General features: G+C 50.3%; 1 long non-coding RNA gene across 1 annotated transcript; it reads right to left on the bottom strand.

Annotated features, from left to right (window-relative positions):
* Positions 1–15,098: 15,098 nt before the first annotated feature.
* LOC147654553 (uncharacterized) lies at positions 15,099–16,074 on the bottom strand. Its single transcript, XR_015282489.1, has 2 exons — positions 15,808–16,074; positions 15,099–15,363 (listed from the first exon to the last, which is right to left on the bottom strand). It is a non-coding gene; the product is annotated as an uncharacterized LOC147654553 (long non-coding RNA).
* Positions 16,075–16,444: the final 370 nt, after the last annotated feature.

A 16,444-nucleotide genomic window follows, 5' to 3' on the forward strand; every position in this document is an offset into this window, starting at 1 on the left:
TTCATTTATTATGCTCCCAAACCTCTCCTAAATCTTTCCTTATGTCATGTCAATGGATTTGTCAGGCCACCCTCAGATGGCAACAATGCACTGGTTGGGGAGATTTACCTTTGCCAAGCAGAGTTTGCTGTGTTGATAGAGCAGCTCCTGAAGTGCCTGTGGAGAGGGGAGGTCTGCTCCAGGAAAGAAAGTGGACTTTGGGTCATGCTCTGGAGAGCAGCACCTGTTGTTGACCTTAAGAGAAAAAAACCCTACTCCAAATCTAGGGTAAAGCAGAAAAGACCAAGCCTGGACTGTCCCACCAAGGACAACAATGTTGTTTCATGAGTTGTTCATGATACCACATGAGTTCATATCTGTTCTGGATAAAATAATGGAATGAGTTGGGTTGGAAGGGACCTAAAAATCCACCTCATTGCAACCCCCAGCCATGGGCAAGGACACCTTCCACTATCCCAGGTTGCTCCAAGCCCTGTCCAACCTGACCTTGGACACTTCCAGGGATGAAGCAGCCACAGCTTCTCTGGGCACCTTGTGCCAGGGCCTCAGCATCTTCACAGGGAACAATCTCTTCCCAATATCCCATCCATCCCTGCCCTCCATCATTGTGAAACTTTGTCCTGTCTCTCCAGGCCCTTGTAAATGGTGTTTCTCCAACTTTCCTGTTGGCTCATTTTACCCACTGGAAGGCCACATCGATGTCACCCCAAAGCCTTCTCTCTTCCTGGCTGTACAAACCCTACTCCCTCAACCTTTCCTCTCAGAAGACGTGCCCCATCCTCTGGTCATGTTGGTGTCTCTTCTGGGCTCACTCCAACCCATGTCCTTCCTTTGCTGGGGATGCCCCCCTCCCCTGCTGCCCACACTGTGGGATCACCCAGCAAATGTGGGTTTCAGGGCAAGGCATGTCCAGCCTCTCACCAGCACCCCCAAGTCTTTCTCCCAGGGCTGCTCTCGATGGATGACTTCTGGAAAGCCCTCTGAGCATCCCCACTACCCACACCACTGGGTACCTTTGAGTTCACAGCAGGATTTGTAGTAATGCTTCTTTGACACTGAAAATTAATTTCAATCTCGTTGTGTTCAACTGTGGCATTTGCAGAGTGAGCTTTCTTCTCAAAATCCTGAATAGCCATTGAAACTTACTGGAAAATAACTTTTTCAGGTATGAATGTGTCCATTCTCTCACACTTTCTCAAGTCCTCTTTCCCTGGTTAAGAGTAGCAATTAACCAGCACGTGGCAAATTATTTGGGAATGTCATAAAGTTCATTACACAGAACCCATGAGCAAAGCAATGATATGTGATGATAAGTAAAATGTTCAGATGTACATTGGGGATGCAGTTTGTTTTTAATCAAACAAAATCACTTGTTTGGAGAAAAAAATTAAAAAAAAAGAATCCAAACAAATTATAGAATCACAGAATGGTTTGGGTTGGAAAGGACCTTAAAGATCATCTCGTTCCATGAACAGGGACACCTTCCTCTAGAGGAGTTTGCTCAAAGCCTCATCCTCAAAGCCCATCCCCAAATAAAATGAAACCAACAGTCTTTGAACAAAGAGTGGCAGCTTTAAGAGTTCCCTTTTTGGGAGCTGTGCCTGTCATCCTCAGCTTTACCTGGGAGAAGACATTGATAGGATGTCTTTTGTCTCCTTGGGGTCCAGTAGAGACTGTTGGAGGCATGAAGGAGTTGTTGGAGCAGATAGGAATGCTAGAGACACAGAAAATCAGAGATGGGTGCTCTGAGGGTGTGATCTCTCCAGCCTTGTTTCCTCAAGAAACCAGAAAAATATAAAAACCCCTTTATTCCCTCGGCTCCTTTCTGCTTCACTTCTTCCAGCTCTTTTATAAATCACCATTCCCAAATCTCACTGTCCAGCCTGGGCCCACTCAGGACTCAAACACCTTCTGCAGCATCACCTTGGGGTAGGTGCTCATTTCTCCTGGAGCAAATCTCCATTTACCAGCTGATCCACTGGGGAGCATCAGCTGATCCCCACTCACGCCAGAGCTCGGGAAGAAGTCACTGCATGAGAACTGCTGGGGCGTGAGGACCTCCGGGACATGCGGCTGCCGAGGCTGGACAGTGACAAACCTCTCCAGAGGGACTCTGGACATCTGCACAGCCTGCAGAATCCTGAAGGGCTCAAGGACTGGGAATAGGAAACAACTGCTGGTCTGTTCTGGAATGTGAACTAGAAAGAAAAGCCCTTTTGAGGCAAATGGCAATGAATTCAAGGAGCCTTCTGGGGTGAAAATGTGTGGAAAGCGGAATTATCAAAGACAAATAAGTGTTTTCCTTGATCTTACTTTTCTTATAGGACCTTGCTAATGGCCAACAGGGGGGAGAAAATGTGAGGTGAGTCCTTGATTTCACAGGATCATACAGGCTGGAAAAGTCTTCAAAGTGCATCAAGTCCAACCTTGGACCACTTTGTCAACTAAACCAAAACATTCAGTGTCACTTGCCGCTGTTCCTTGAGCACCTCCAGGGATGGTGGTTCTACCATCTCACTGAGCAGCCTGTCCCAATTTTTAACAACCTATTTTGTGAAGGAACTCCTCCTGAAGGACAAAAATTTGAAGCAATCCAGCTGCTGTGGTGCTCCTGGGGCACTCTGCTCCCTCGGAGGATGCACAGAACCAGGATGGCCCAGGGTGAGGAGAGGCTGGAGCAGCCCCCGTGCTCCTGTCCCTGCAGTACACAGCCCGTTGAGGTTCGCTGCCCAGAGACGTCTTTTCTTCTCAGTTTGGAGTTTTGCTTTGAAAGGCAGTTCTGGTGACTCTGATTTGTGGTGACAGCAACTTCAGTGGCATTTAAAGAGACTGGAAGGAAGAGATAAATAAGCTTGAAGATTGCTTAATAAAGCAGTGGAAGAATTGTCCTTCCCTGTGAGGTTCCTAAACAGGAAGCCAGGCGTGGGAATTCGTCTCGCCTTGTTTTAGCCATCTGAAAGTTGGACATCTTCCTTGCCCAAGCTGATCCTTCACAGTTTCTCTGGAGGATTTGGGGAGGGTGTCAGCACAACTGGAAGGCAATTCCCCTCCCTGTTTTAGGAATGTGTTTTGGGAGGAGGATCCATGTTCTGGAGGTGCCCATCCTTTTTCTGCTGACTGCACAGAAATTTAACTTTTAGAGGGGTGAAATTAGGCGAGGGCAACCCAAACCAGACAGAGTGAAAAGAATCTTCTTCAGAGATAGATCCTTTGATTAGGTGACACTCTGAGTCTTGCTTCTCGGGTCACCAGAGATCCAGGAATGATGAGTTTGGTCTTTGGAAAGTGTCACAAATTGTTCCTTGTGGCATCTCCCATGGGAAACCCTGCCAGGACCAGAGAAAGCCACCTCCTGCTCTGCTCGGGGGATGGGCAGTGCAGGACAAAGGGAATCCCATGGAAGCCAAGCAAAGCTGGAGGACAGCAAGGACTCATCAAAGAGAAGTGTGAGGAGCTCAGTTCTCTGCTGGTTAGGCTGATCAGAAGGGGCACGAGGGAGTCTGCGGCACAAATGCTCAGGTTGAGTCTCGGAGAGGATAACAAGCTCTGGCATTTTTAGGGCAGAATGGAAAGAAGATTAAAAAAAAAAAAAAAAAAAAAAAAAGAAAGAAAGGAAAAAGAAGCTGAAACAGCAGCAAACAAAAACTCCTGATCTAAATCTTACAGATCACTGTACTTGCAGTGGGGCAAGTGTCCAGGTAAAGACTGCAAAACTGGGCCTGTTGAAGGAGACCTACCCTCACCCAAAAAGTTCTTAATTGTCCTTCCACGACCAGCAGAGATTGTGCAGTCTTGACTAATCACTCTGCAGCACCTGTAATATTGTAATCTTAAGAGAGGAAAGAATTCCTGTTCCTCTGAGATGTTCCCATCCCTGTCTTGGTGGACTCCCTATCCCTGGAGATGTTCAGTACCAAGCTGGGTAAGGATCTGAGTGACCTGATTTAGTGGAAGGTGTCCCTGCCCGTGGCAAGGGGCTGGAACTGGATGTTCTCTAAGGTTCCCCACCCCCCCAACAGCAAACACTCCACAATTCTATGATTCAGTAAAGAGAGACTTAATTCATAGACCTGAATGTGAAGAACAGTCCTGGGAACGGAAGACAGAATGGTTTTAAATTAGGAGAGGCTTAGTTTAGAGATCAGGAAGGAATTGTTCCCTGTGAGGAAGGGGAGGCAATGGCACAGGTTTCCCAGGGAAGCTGTGGCTGCCCCTGGATCCCTGGAAGTGTCCAAGGCCGGGCTGGACAGGGCTTGGAGTAACCTGGGATAGTGAAAGGTGTCCCTGTCCATGGCAGGGGTCAGACTAGATAAGCTTTTAAGTCCATTCCAAGCCAAGCCATTCTGTGACCCTCTGAGCCTGCTGATCCTGCTTAGGACAGGTCAGAAATCCCTCCAAGGAGTCTCTAGATGAGAATGGCACTCATTGCTCTTTCAAGTCACTGCTGCACAAGGTGCTGTGAGGATGCAGCATGCCTGGAGTGTGGCTGTTCATTAATTAACATTCCAGGGAGAAGCCGCTGGTTCCACTCCTGTGAGCAAGTTTCCCTCCTCGGTGTGGCTGCAGCTCCCAGCTGCCAGGAGGATTTGGTGCAAGGTGGTCGGGCCAGCAGGGTGAGAGGCAGCAAACTCCTGTTTTCAGGAGCTGGAGTAGTGTTGTGACTCTCCAGGGACAAGCACACACCCCGTTCCTTGCTCCAAGTTTCTCACAAGGGGTCCAACAACCTTGGATTGCTCATATGTGCTTACAGGATATCATGTACATCACTGCTTCCACCTCCTTGTCAGCAGCTCTTTTATCACTTCTTGATTAAACAAAACGTTTAAATCCTTATCCCTTATCATGTCTCGATCCTGGGACGTGTCTGTGTGGCTGAATATTCAAACCAGCTCCCAGTGCCACTTGTTTCAAGGAGCACAGATGGGCTTCAGGTTAATTTTAGGTGTAATATTTTGCTGAATCAGGATCTTCTCCTGCAAAAGACAACTTCCTAGGTACAGAGAGGGCAGTGCAAGGAGACATTCCTGTTGCTGCAGGAGACACAAGCTAACACTGTTTTTGCAGGAGAAAATGTGCATGGAAGGACCTCACAGCTTCCTCCTGATCCTGAAAGTCTACCTTGAACTGCTCAATAGGGGTGTTGACAGTGGGTGACTTGGGAGCTAGAACTCACCTGGGGGTCAAAGCCATGACAGCCATGCAGCTTTAGGAGGGATCTCAGTGTTTTCAATGTATTTTCTATCCCTGTTGTTCATTCATCCCTCCAGGCTGTGCATGGGCCTCAGTCAATCCAGTCCTTGGATTTTACCTGCCAGATGGGGATATATTCACCTCTGAGCTTCCCATCTAAAGCACTTGAACCACAGCTTGTGTCTCAACAGGTGAGTTGTGCCACAAGTTCCTTTTGGAGGCATCACTGCTGGGAAACAAAATAAGAGAATCATGGAATGCTTTGGGACAGAAGGGACCTTAGAGATCATCTTGTTACAACACCCTGCCGTGGGCAGGGACACCTTCCCCTTTCCACTATCCCAGGCTGCTCCAAGCCCCATCCAGCCTGGCCTTGGACACTTCCAGGGATCCACAGCTTCTCTGGGCAACCTGTGCCAGGACCACACCACCCAAACAATTTCTTCCTAACTCTTCCCTCTCTCAGTTTGAAGCCTCTCCACTTGCCCTATCATTCCGTGCCCTTGCCAAAAGCCCTTCTCACTCTTTTTTATAAGCTCCCTTTAATTACTGGAAGGTCACAATGAGGTCTCCCTTTCCAGACTGAACCACCCCTGCTTTTTCATCCTGTTTTCCTAGGAGAGGTGCTCCAGCCATCAGATTATTTTCGTGGCCTCTTCTGCACCAGTTTCCCAGGACCTCTCCTTTTTTCCTTGGAAAACACTGGATGTATCCCCAAAGCACTCTCCCCGAGTGGGCTGTGTGGGTTTTGTGGATGCAGCTGATCGATGGCTCTCACAGCACTGCAGCAAAGCCTGTTTTCCATGGTTCCCTCTGTACTTTCCCCCAGAGCTCAGGGAATTTTGGATCCGTGTGCGTTTGACAGTGTGAAGGCAGAGTAACAGTCTGGCAGCTGGGCCCCGCTGGGAAATCCTGTGCCTGCCTGGTGCTGGCTCCCGACGTCAGGGAGCGGCAATCATGGCCAGAGGTGATGCCTTCATTTCCAGGTGCTTCTGCTCTTTCAGCTATTTGCCTCCCAAAATCACTCTTTATTGCTACGTGTGAAAACCTCCACCACTGTGCGAAATTACTGTGGATCAGATGGGAGCGGATCCCTGGAGCTGGCTTTCAATAGGATATTTCACAGCTCTCTGCTTGCTGGGAAACATCCATTTCTGCTCCAGCCTGTGCTGACCTGCAGAAATCACAGCTTTCACGGCCTCCTGATGCAGAGCTTGGGCCCTGTAATCAAAGATGCAGCCGCTTGGAGGTTTAGGTTTGAAGGGCACAAATTCGGGGTCCCCTGTACCCCCACAGTGGGCATTTTTGTCTGAACAGTTTTCACATTATAGCTGGATGCACTTTTCTCCAAGATGCTGCTTGTCTGTGCCCTCTTCTTCACTCCAAATATTCCAAAAAAATAAATGGTTCCCTGAGAGGCTGGTGAGGCCCTGGCTCAGGGTGCCAGTGGAGCTGTGGCTTCCCCATCCCTGGAGGTGTCCAAGGCCAGGTTGGACAGGGCTTGGAGCAACCTGGGATAGTGGAAGGTGTCCCTGCCCATGGCAGGACATTGGAACATGATGGTCTTTAAGGTCCCTTCCCACCCAACCCATTCTAGGATTTTAAGAACCCTTCAGTGCCTGTTTTTTTTCTCTTGCATATGCTGGAAATCTTAGTTAGGGTGGGACTACACAGGTTCTGATTTCCCCTGATTTATCTACATAAATAGATCTCAATCCCAGTCCTCGACCCCATCAATGCACCCATCAGGGTGTTATGTTTCCTCTCTGGTTTGTAGTAGAACCACAGAGTATCCTGAGCTGGAAGGGACCCACTGGGACCATTAAACCCAACTCCTGTCCCTGCACAGGGCACCCCAAGCAGTGGTAGCACCATGGCTGAGCTTTCCATTGACATGGAAACCAATGGCCGTCCTGGGAGGGAGGTCAGTGTTTCTGTGTTTGCTGGGGATGGAATTATAGAGTTACAGAATAGTTTGGGTTGGAAGGACCTGAAAAACCATCTAATCCCCTGCCATGGGAAGGGACAATTTCCATAGACCACATTGCTCCAAGCCCTGTCCAACCTGGCCTGGGACATCTCCAGGGATGGGGAATCCATACCACCTCTGGGCATCTCTGAGGGCTCCTTCATCCCTCCTCACTCCTGCACTGGGCAAAGTGTCACCTGCAGTCTCCCAGGATATTTCAGACTCCATTGCATAAGTGCCCTGTGGTGCTTTGCCGACGTTCCAGGCCAGGATTTGCTGCTGGGGCGATCTCCTGAGCCACGGATTTCCCCGTGCACAGTGACTCACTGTAGCACACTAATCACACCCGGCCCCTTCCGTGATCTCCCCAGCTCCTGCACAGGAATTGCCATTCCCACTTAGGCCACCAGCTCATCAAACCCTCCTTCCTGCCTCCGGCCATGGCCAAAACCAGAGGCTCCCGAGGTTGCCTCCATCGCGCTCCAAAGTGACTGCACAGTTCTGGGTGTGCGGGTGGAAAAGCTCTCCCCCGGCTGCTGCTGAAGATCCACTTATGCGCTGGAGCATGAGATTTGATTACCTTTATTACAGGATCTTCGCATGCAGAGCTGCAAATGTTCGTGGCCATGCAATTATCCAGTCACAGCAGTTGACTCAGTGACCTTCTTTAGCACTGAAGTCCATAAATTGGCTTTACACAGTGGAGGAATCTCTGAATTCCTGCTCCTCCATTGAACTTCATCGTCACCAAGTGACAGCCAGTGACTTGTATTATATCAGGGCATGGAAAAATGGAGAGTTTTGGACCTTTCCTCCTTTTTCCATTTCAATATCCTCAAAGTCTTCTGTTGTCTTTACAAAACATTTTTGGATTTTTGACTCTTTTTCCTGAATCAAGACAAACTTGTGCAGCTCCTCAGGGTGTTCTGGCACCCAGAGGCACAGGTGAAGATCACCCATGAAATTTCCAACACATCCTTTGGCTTTGCTGGGCAAAGATCTCAGGTATGTTTAGGAAAAAAACAAAAAACTATGGAATCTCACAGTGGTTTGGGACAGAAGGGACATTAAAGGCCATCCAGTTTCATCCCCTGCCATGGGCAGGGACACCTTCCACTGTCCCAGGCTGCTCCAAGCCCTGTCTAAACTGCCCTTGGACACTTCCAGGGATCCAGGGGCAGCCACAGCTTCTCTGGGCACCCTGTGCCAGGGCCTGCCCACCCTCACAGGGAAGAATTCCTTCCCAATATCCCATCCATCCCTGTCCTCTGGCAGTGGGAAGCCATTCCCTGTGTCCTGTCCCTCCATCCCTTGTCCCCAGTCCCTCTCCAGCTCTCCTGGAGCCCCTTTAGGCCCTGGAAGGGGCTCTGAGCTCTCCCTGGATCCTTCTCTTCTCCAGGTGAGCACCCCCAGCTCTCCCAGCCTGGCTCCAGAGCAGAGGGGCTCCAGCCCTTGGAGCATCTCCGTGGCCTCCTCTGGACTCTCTCCAGCAGCTCCACGTCCTTCTGCTGTTGGATCCCAGGGCTGGAGGCAGCTCTGCAGGTGGGGTCTCACCTGAGCTGGGAAGAAGGGCAGAATCCTCCTCTTCCCCTGCTGCCCATGCTGGGGCATCAGCCCAGGACATGATCATGGCCATGTCATGTCCAGGTCTTATCCACCAGCACCCCCAAATCTTTCTCCCTGGGAGAGGTCCCATTCTGCTCCCAGCCTCTTCTTGTGCCTGGGATTGCCCAGACCAAAGTGTGGGACCTTGCAGTTGGCCTTTTTGAACTTGATGAGGTTCACATGGACACACCTCTCCAGCCTGTCCTGGTCCCTCTGGATGGCAAAAGGCAAGGAAGGTAATTTCAAAGGCAGAAAAGGACAGATGATGAGTCCACCCCTTTAAATTTCAGGGGAAATTGAAAGACAAGAAGAAACTCAGGGATTCCAAGTACAATTTTGCCAGAGCTCACATTTCTCAGTGAAAATGCACCAGGTATCACAGGAAACAGGGCAAACAGCTATCCAGGGAGAAGGGAAAAAATGTTACTTTTAGGGAAAACAATGCCACAAAATAACATTTAGCATCTCTTCCAGCACATGCAGCTGCAGCCTTGAGTGCAAGGAGCCGTAAAAGTGACTAAAGCAAGAGTCTCTGGAGCGGATTGCTCAAGTGAAAGGAAGCTGGGATGAAATGCCAGCCAGCCCCGTCGGTCCCTCACCCAGCCCTGCTCAGAAATGCCTGATGCTTTCTGACTGGATAGCCAGGCCTGGAGTAATTACTCAGTTCCAGCATTTTCACTTTTAAAGCGAAAAAGAGGCTTCTTATCTTTGCATGAGTTACAATTTTGCCTCATATTTTATGACCTGACACTGCTGGTGAAGGTCTTTGCTTCTGGTTTGCTCCTCTCCTGGTCCATGTGGTCACTGTCCTCCTCTGCCCTACTGGAATTAAAATCCCTGGGGCTATGGCTACAACTGGGAATGAAACTCTTTGGGGCACAGACAGCCACCCCTACTGCTGAACTGCTTGTTTCAGCTCGGGTGGAACATTGGCTGGAATAACCTGGGGAGCTCAGGAGTTAACGGGGCCATTCCCAATGGACCATCTGGAAGGATCATCCTGCTCTGAAGTCTGAGAAAGTTTAATGGCAGACCTATCCCAGCTGGCCAGTCTGTCTTGGCTTTGGGGCACGCACAAGACCATGTTTAAATTAAATCTCTTAAGAGATTTGTAAATCTCTGGGTGCTCTGAGGTGCTCTGGTCCTACACAGTAATTATGACTGGGGTGATTAATCACACTTAGAGACTGAAGGCCTGAATCCACTCTCCAGGGCAATAGCAGGAGCTGGGTGTCTGACTGCTGATCCAAGTAAAGCTCAAGGCAAAAATGCTGGAAGAGCCTTTCCAAGGGTTCTGGAAGGGCTGTTTGGCCACGGGTTAGGCTGGCTGTGGGATGTCACCTGTGGGGTGTGACTCTTCCAGTCACACCCAGACCAGACCAGACCAGACCAGGTGGTGTCCCTGGATTGTCTCTAAATCCTCTTGCTCATACAGGCACTGCACCAATTGCCTTTATTCCCTGACATCGTTCTCCACCCATTTTTCCCCTCTTCAAGCCACAGCTCCAGCACCTCAGCAGCCCTTTCCTGTGTCAGACCCTGGGATCCTGATGAAGCCACCACATGACCTTGGTCGATGTAACCATTCCCTTCCTGGTCTCTGCTCATGTCCTGCTCCTGGAACTCCCCCTGCCCACATCCCTCCCACCCTTGTGGCCATCCCTCTTCCCTTCCCTCCTCCACATCTCCCTTATGCAGCTGTGCTGCTTCCCAAGGACCTCTCCTGCTCTCTCCCAGCCCTTGCAGCACTGTGGAAGCTGGGAGCTGAAGGACTGGCCTCCAAAACCTTGGTGTTCTCACCACTGGAGGGACACCCCACGTTCCAGCTGAGAAACAGAACAGGTTTTGGGGCAACAACAGCATCACTCTGCCTCATTTTCAGCTCTCCATGCAGCCCACGAGACCTTCCCTCCTACCAGACCACTCTTTCCCGAGTCATCAGCCTTCATGATACTCTAAAACCTGGCATTCCTAAGCCATTCCCTGTTCCTCCATCCCAGCCACCTCCCCCACACTCTTTCCTTCTCTAATATCCAAGGAGCCACGGCTTAGGAGCCCCAGCTTAGCAACACCTCCTCTAATAGCGTAAGCCCTGCATGAATCCCCTTGATTTTAGGGCACTGGGTGTTACTGGAATTCCTTCCTTGTTCCAAATGTTTGGGTCTTTTCTGCTATTTCTGTGCTGGATACTCAGAGCATGGGAAGATGGGTTATTACTAGGATTTTAGAGTCAGTATTTATTTTTAGAAAAGAAAATGGGTGCAGCAGAGGGGTCTGTATCATACATCCTCAGGAGGCAAAAACTGAGTGACAAGTTAAAGTCATCGTAATAAAAAGTTCCCTTTAAAAAGAAAAAAAAAAAAAAAAATCACAATTCTTACTGTTTGGAGCAAATATTCCCAGTATTGGTCAGCTTGATGCTCCTCCCATGCCTGCCAAAAATAAAAACAGCTTTCAGACATTCACTTTATTTGTATTTGATGCTTTTTTGGGGTCTAGGTTAAAGGTCACGGCTTGGCCAGAGGTGGCAGGGAGGACAAACAATGGAGATGTAGAGCTGACAGGCATGTGGGGGGTGGAAAATCCTGGAAGCGCTGGATATGTTGGCTCTGATTTTATTTGGGTTTTTCAGGCTAATTAGAAACTGCTGCACACTCATACATTGGCAGATCCTAAACATTGTGGTGTTGGCTGGCTGGGTAAACACATATGGGATTGGAGGGAGTGGCATGGTTTGGGAAATCCTGGGGAGATGGAGCAGGGTGGAAAAGGGAGGCAGGATTGGGGAATGTCTTTGGCCAGGCAACACAGGCTGTTTCCCTTTGTCCACAGTGGGGGAAATTCCTCACTCCTGGAAAGGAGATGAGCAGGCTGGAGGCACAAAAGGGAAGGAAAACAGATGAGGCATCCATAAGAATTGCTTTGGAGTGGGGGCATAGCAGTGGTCCCAGCAGGAAGCCATTTATTCTCGGGATACTCACAAAGGGGCTTTGCCCAAGACATGTTTAAGCAGCTTATGGCCATTAGACAAATGTTTAATCTGCAGGAAAAGTGGGCCAGCAGGCAGAAAGGTGCTGGGATGCTTTTTGAGCCACGGAGCAGCTGGATCTGGGAGAGAGAGAGGAGCAGAGGGGACCTTGGGGACAGGGAACCAGGGGAGTGCAAGGTTTGCACCCCAGGGCTTGGCAGGGCAGGTGTGGCCACAGCAGATGCCAAAGGGTTCCCATGGAAAGGTGAAAGGAGCCCCTTAAATCACCCGAGTGCAGCAGGGATGGGCAAGGAGACCCTAAAAATGCTGTCCCAAATCTGGCTGGAACCTGTCCCACCTCTCCTGACGCTGCAGGAGCGGAGGCAGCCAGGTGGAAGGTGGCTCAGATAGAACTCTCCAGATGTGCAGCCCCCGCCTCCCAAAGGCAGAGAAAGCCAGACGGAAAATCAGCTCATTCCCAGATCTGATCCCAGTCTGCCCTAAATAAAGACGTGGATCGGGCTGCGGGGGGCACGAGCAGAGCGGGAATAACTTCAGCCCGCACTTGTCCGGGAGCAGGGCTGGAGCTGGCATCCCTGGGGGGCGTCAGCAGCATTTCCCAGGCAGCTGCCGTCATTTTGCACTTATCCAAGAGATGGCAGCCTTCCCTAAATCTTCTCCCGGCCTCCGAGCATCAGGCACGCGTTTCACCTTGAGCTGGACGCGGGGCTCTCCAGCTGCAGAGAGCTGCCAAAATCCGCCTTCCCAGCCCTGCTGCCGGCGTTTTCCTGGTTCCTGCCCGGAGCGGTGATCGTGGAGAAGGGATCTGGGTTTTCTCTTGCTTGTACATCACCCAAAGTTGCCTTCTTGCTGGCAGCCCCAGCATCCCGGGCTGTTCCATCCCGGGCATTCCTCACCATCCATGGTGCCTGGAGCAGCCTCTGTGGGAGGGGTTGGAAACTCCAGGAGGAAGTGTAGGAGCCAGTAATCCACTGGCCTGGGCTCTCAGGATCTCAGGATCACAGGATCTCCCTGTGACCTCTGTTCCCAAATTGTCCTTCCCTGCAGAAGGACAGCAGGAGATGGTGGGATGAGCTCTGCCTCCACCTTTGCTGGGCGGTTTTGTGGTCACCCACCTACAAAACTCCAGTGTGTCCCCTCAAGAAATCACAGAGTGGTTGGGTTAGAAAAGACCTTAAAAACCTTCTCAGTCACCCCCTGCCATGGGCAGGGGCACCTTCCACTATCCCAGGCTGCTCCAAGCCCCATCCAGCCTGACCTTGGACACTTCCAGGGATCCAGGGACAGCCACAGCCACCCTGTGCCAGGGCCTCCCCATCCTCACCAGATTCCCACCTTCTTCCCCAGATATTTTACTCTAACTTAGTGTTCATTGCAGCAAATTCCCCTTTATGCACCCATCTTGTGCATCTCTTGTTCTCCAGACCTTGGGAGTGGAAGATGGGAACACAAATATAAACCCCATTCTTTTCCAAGCATCCCTTTCACCAGTCTGTCCTGCTCTCCACATCATATTTGCAGCCTGTGGGAAACTACAGACACCAAACTACAAACACAAAGCAACACCCTCAGCTCTGACCCCCCACCACTGTTTCCCTGAGCCCACCAGTCCTAGAGAAAGAAGTCACACAGACAATTCCTGGCTCTGTTCCTGTGGCCTTGGACACTCTGCAGGTGTCTATTCCAGGCCATTAAACACTGCCAGGGCCTGTTTGCTGGGCCTGGGGCCAGCTGGCATTACCTGGCCATGTCCAGACTATCCCTGGTGTGTGAGCAACCCCCATCCCTGTTCCTTACTGGTGAACACCTTTACTGTTGCCCCCACCTGGCACTTGGACTGAAACCTGCCCCAAGTTAGACCTTCAATAGGCTCTGTTCATCCCTGTTGATCCCAACCTCCCCAAAAGATGAAACTGCCACTACCCACATTGTATTCTCTGTTTTTCTCAGATGGTGATCCATTTTTTAATGTGAGTTTTTAAATCCTTTCCCTTTGCTGTGCATTAAAACTGAGCAGAGCATGATTTCCTTCCTTTCCAAGAGAGACAGGGGAGCCTTTTCCTCTGGGCTTAGGATAACTTGGAGATGCCATGAGGGGTGACACTGGAGTCCACAGCTGAGGACATTGATGGGAATGGAAGGAAAAAATGGCCTTAAAAATCTGCAGAAGACAATTCCCTGAGCCATGGTGAACTCCTCCAGGAAACCCAGCCAGTCCCCCCAGGAGCGAGGTGCAGTGGCAGCACAGTCCCTGCAGCGGGGACTTCCAACTGCTCCTCCTGGAAGAGACATTAGGAGGAAAGTCACAGTGACAAATGGGATCTGGGATCAGCAAGGCAAGAAGCTGATTTAGGTTTTTCCATGCTTTGTTTTCCAAGAAAATGATGAGCAGAGAAGAGCCCTAGATCATGGAATCACAGAATTTTTGGGGTTGGATGGGACCTTAAGGATCATATTGTTCCAATCCTCTGCCATGGGCAGGGACACCTTCCCCTGTCTCAGGTTGCTCCCAGCTCTGTCCAGCCTGGCCTTGGACACTTCCAGGGATCCAGGGGCAGCCACAGCTTCTCTGGGCACCCTGTGCCAGCTGCAGCTCTGCTCCCACCAGTGGGTCAGGGATCACTTTTTCATTCATCAGATTTTTCTCCTTCACCTGTCCCCAGCAATGCCCAGAGATGCTGCCTCAGCTGAGAAGGAGCAGCTGGAGGGAACATTCCCCATGCTGTGTCCTTGGGAAGAGTCTCCAGCAGGAATGCCATGGGCTGTTTATCCCATCAGGCCAACTCCAAAACAGGGCTCAATGACACATAAAGGGACGAAGATAAAGTCTTTCTGGGCACAAATCTTATCTATTGGTGTCAATTTTCAGATTCAGAAGCCACAGTTCAGTTTTCAGGCTGCACTAGCCCTGGCTGGATCCAATCTGTTATCTGAGATTGTGCCTCTCCCCTCCTGCTTCACCCTCCACCCTCCTCAATCCCAGGGATCCGGTGCCTTCCAAGTGTTCCTGCACCACCACATGGAGCTGCTCACACAGCCATGGTGGTTTCCAAATTATTGGCAGCTCAGGAGGTGAGGATTAGAGCCCTGGGAGCACTCACCTGGAGAAGAGAAGGCTCCAGGGAGAGCTCAGAGCCCCTCCCAGGGCCTAAAGGGGCTCCAGGAGAGCATCCCTTGGTATAAGAGAGGACAGGACAAGGAGGAATGGGTTCAACTGGCAGTATTTGCATTTGACCACATCATCTCCGTGAACAAGGACGTCTCTGGCAAGACTGACCAGATTTTTCCTGGCCCTCTGCACCCAACTTTTTAGAAGACAATGAACCACACAGCACATTTCAGGGTATTTTTTATGGAAAGGAGCAAAATATATTTCCATCAAAGAAAATAAAAAACCACAAAGAAAGAAGAAAACAAAGAAGAAACAAAGTTTCTTCCAAACAAGAAGAAACCACTGCAAAAATCACTTTCCATCCTCCTCTCTACTTCCTTTTCCTGTGTGTCAGGCAGCAGTGCATTCTCCCGCAGTCCTCAGTGTGTTCCTCCCTCTCTCCTTTGCCACAGCTCCTGGAGCAATGCCCTCTGCAGCTCCTTTTTGGCTGGCTCTTGGCTGTGGAGAGAAGGAAAGATCTGCATCTACATTGACTAATTCCTCATGGTCACCAGCAGGGTCCAGTGACCATGATGGGACCCAGTTCCCGTGGAGACACACAGATGCTGGATGTCTGAATTTAGGAGGGGGTGATTCTGGAGCTGAACTCCACTCCAAAAGTCTTTTGAACCAAACCCAGCATAATCCTCCATGCAAGACCCACCCACACCTACTTTCCCAGAAAACTTTTTTCCATACAATGCCAGAGGGGTTTGCTGGGAAGGGACCTTAAAGCTCATCTCATTCCACATCCTGCCATGGGCAGGGACAACTCCCACCATCCCAGGTTGCTGCAAGCCTCATCCAACCTGGCCTTGGACATTTCCAGGGAACACTTTCACCTTAATTCCTTTATGGTTCATTCTTATTTCTCATTCTGCTCCACACAATTTTCCACCTTACCTGGGGTGGCCATCAAGGCCATTAGGAAAACAGCAAAGACAATGTAGATGACCCTCATGGCTGGATATCCACCAGGATCACAGCAGCTCTGGGATGCAGACTTGCAGGGAGATCTCACTAAGAAAAAGGCTGGAAACCCTGATATTTATAGACATTTCCTGAAGGAGAGGACAGCGTTAAGAGGAGTGTGACTTTCCTGGCGTCCTAGGACACATTGTTTGCTGCTTTATGGGACCTTATGTCACTCCAACCCAGTGGCCATCTGACCATGAGACGTCCACTCTGTGCCCATTTGGCTCTTTGAAGGGCTCTCGTGTGCCCTGTGCCAGTGTCCCTCCCCTGAGAGCTGGGCTCCTCCCCATCTGGCTGCCAAAACCTTTAGCACAGACAATTGTGGCTGTCCCCCTGTTCAGGGGACTTGGTGCTGGCTTGTAGGAATGGTGGGGGTGATCAGTGTTAAAGCAATGAGTTTGAGAGCTCTTTTTCTGCCTTTCCAAAGCAGAGGCCTGAGAGGATTTGTACTGCCCCACTCTGGGCATTCCTAGCTGCCTGTCAAAATCCAGACCCTCCACCAGAGTCCTGAACCCTGTGGTAAGGGACTTGCAAGTTGTTATCAAGTTGAAATGTCTTTATTTTA

This window comes from Cyanistes caeruleus, chromosome 2, assembly GCF_971803275.1.
Source record: "Cyanistes caeruleus chromosome 2, bCyaCae1.hap1.1, whole genome shotgun sequence".
Lineage (NCBI taxonomy): Eukaryota > Metazoa > Chordata > Aves > Passeriformes > Paridae > Cyanistes > Cyanistes caeruleus.